This window comes from Calidris pugnax, unplaced genomic scaffold (assembly GCF_001431845.1).
Source record: "Calidris pugnax isolate Ruff unplaced genomic scaffold, ASM143184v1 scaffold18, whole genome shotgun sequence".
Taxonomy (NCBI): Eukaryota; Metazoa; Chordata; class Aves; order Charadriiformes; family Scolopacidae; genus Calidris; species Calidris pugnax.
Genome location: NW_015090812.1, coordinates 9,696,175 through 9,698,359, shown reverse-complemented (window position 1 = coordinate 9,698,359; position 2,185 = coordinate 9,696,175). Strand labels below are relative to the sequence as shown.

General features: G+C 51.5%; 1 protein-coding gene across 1 annotated transcript in view; it reads left to right on the top strand.

The window, feature by feature from the left end:
* The first annotated feature begins 414 nt into the window (after nt 1-414).
* Nucleotides 415-2,185, top strand: part of RNF220 (ring finger protein 220) — a 245,300-nt gene continuing 243,529 nt past the window's right edge. Inside the window, exon 1 of the mRNA XM_014938949.1 lies at nt 415-547. The gene's annotated coding sequence lies outside the window, so the exon portion shown is untranslated. The remainder of the gene's footprint in view (nt 548-2,185) is intronic.

The window sequence follows — 2,185 nt, the reverse complement described above, 5'->3', positions numbered from 1 at the left end:
GCTGGAGGGGTAGGGGGCTGCCCCGGGAAGGGACGCTGCCACCCCGGGGGACCCTGCAGCGTCCCGCTACAATTTGGGAGGGGGCTGCCCGCTGGAAAACACGACGGGTGCCAGGAGCTAACGGCGGGTGGGCACCGCCGGTGCGGAGGAACTAGGAGGGGGGAAAGCAGCGCCCTTGGGAGGGAAGCAGCCCCCAGACCCTCCTTTTGGGCAACTCCGGGGGCTGTGGCCGGCGATAGGAGCCCGGTCCTGGACTGCATTTCCCATACTGCCCGAGTGCCCTAATGTATGCAGTGCTCAGCCCGGCTCCGTGTGCGAGTGTGTGTGTGTGTGTGTGTGCGTGTGTGTGTGTGCAGGCAGGAGTCCCTCGGAGAGTGGAGGCTCATTCACTGATGAGAGCCGGCACTGAGAGGCAGCACTGCTCCTTCCCTCGCACCCCCGCCGCCTCCCGCTCTGCTACATGCGAGCCGCGGGCGAGCAGCGGGGCCAGCACGCCCGGGACTCCCTCCTTCCCCGCACGCCGCCCAGCTCCGCCGGCAACCGCACCGTGAGTACCGGCCACCGGGGCCGCCCGGCCACACGCAAACTTTGCCGTTTGCATCTGAGTCAGTGAGTCAAGGCTATTGCTCTCTTACCCCCACCTGCATTTCGCCTGTTTAATTTGGAAATGGCAGTAAAGAAAACTGGAGGTTATGGAAATCCTGACTTCTCCAGCTCCACCAAAACCCTTGTTTGTTCCTTGCCTGGAGTCTGTCACCCTCTTTTCTTCTGTCACAAGGTGGCAGTCACAGACTGTGTTTGAACCTCTGGGTTTTTTCCACCAGCTGCTCCACATGGTGGAAATACTGATTTTTTTTTTTAAAAAAAATTATTATTATTTTTTTTTATTTTCCCCTTCCTTATTTTTGTGGTGGGGCAAACCCGGGGAGTTATTTCCTCGCTTCCCTGCGCGGCGCCCAGCACCTCGCTCTCTGCGCGGTGGCTCCGGGCAGCGACAATTTCATTTCCCAGCGGCTGCCAAACAAAAACTTTTTTTTTCAAAGGAAATAAGCAGATCCACGCACCCACCCACCCAGGGTTTGGTGTTTTGGTTTGGGTTTGTTTTGGTTTTTTTTTTTTTATTTTTTTTTCCAAATATGTAAACTAAGGTTTTTATTTTGCAATAAAAGTATCTGCAAAAAAAAATAATAAATAACCCCCCAAACTCGCCAAGGTTTCTGTGCGCTCAAGAAACACTGAACAGCCAGTAATTTTATTTACTCCGAAGCTTTCATTTTTGCAACCGCGCAGTCCCCGTGTGAACTTTAGTTTTAAGCCCTACCAAAAATGCGCGATCCCCGCTCGAAGACCGAATTGGTTCGGGTTTGGTTTTTTGGTTTTGTTTTTGTTGTTGGTTTTGTTTTTTTTTTTTAACCGCACGTTGTTAAGTCGCCACTTAGCTTAATTTTGGACGAGGCTGAAGTTTGTCCAACATCCTCGCCCCTCCTTCGGGTCCTTCATCCCTAAAAAAGATTGCCGCCCTTGCCCCCCGGCTGCTTTCAGGTAGGAACCGAGCGCCTGGGTCTCCCATGCGGTGCTGTGCCCTCTTTATTACTGCAGATAAAACAAAGGTAGAGAGGCGGTTTAAATTGTCAGCGTTATTCAACGAATGAGCTAAAATTACTCCACGTGCGAATCGAGTAGCTTGGGAAGCCAGAAGAGGTGAAAGGAATTATCCCTGTTTTCGCTTTAGGTCCCTTTAGAAAACTTTCTGGATCATCCAGCGATGCGATCGAGAAATCGCAGGATTTTCTTGCTTTTAACCAGCAAGCCCCAGCCCTAGACCAGGGAAGTCTGTAAATAGGTTGGAAGCATGGAAAATAATTCTTCACCTTCAGATCTAAATACATAAAAACCATCTGGTTGACCACAATGAAATCATTAGGAACTGTCTACTTAAAGAGTTGTATTGAATGCTTATCCTTCCCCACAGGAAATGTGGATGGTAAGTGATTGTTGCAATAAATCCAAACAACTCCGCTCATCTCGGCGTTTGATGATCTTTCTGACTTGGGGGTTTAAGGAGGAGGAAGAAATTGGGGGGGTGAGGGGGGGAAAGGCGACTTAACGAGCTGTACGGACCGGACCGCTGGAGCTTTACCTCCCCCCCCCAACCCCCTCCCGCCCCCTCCGGAGTGAATCATTC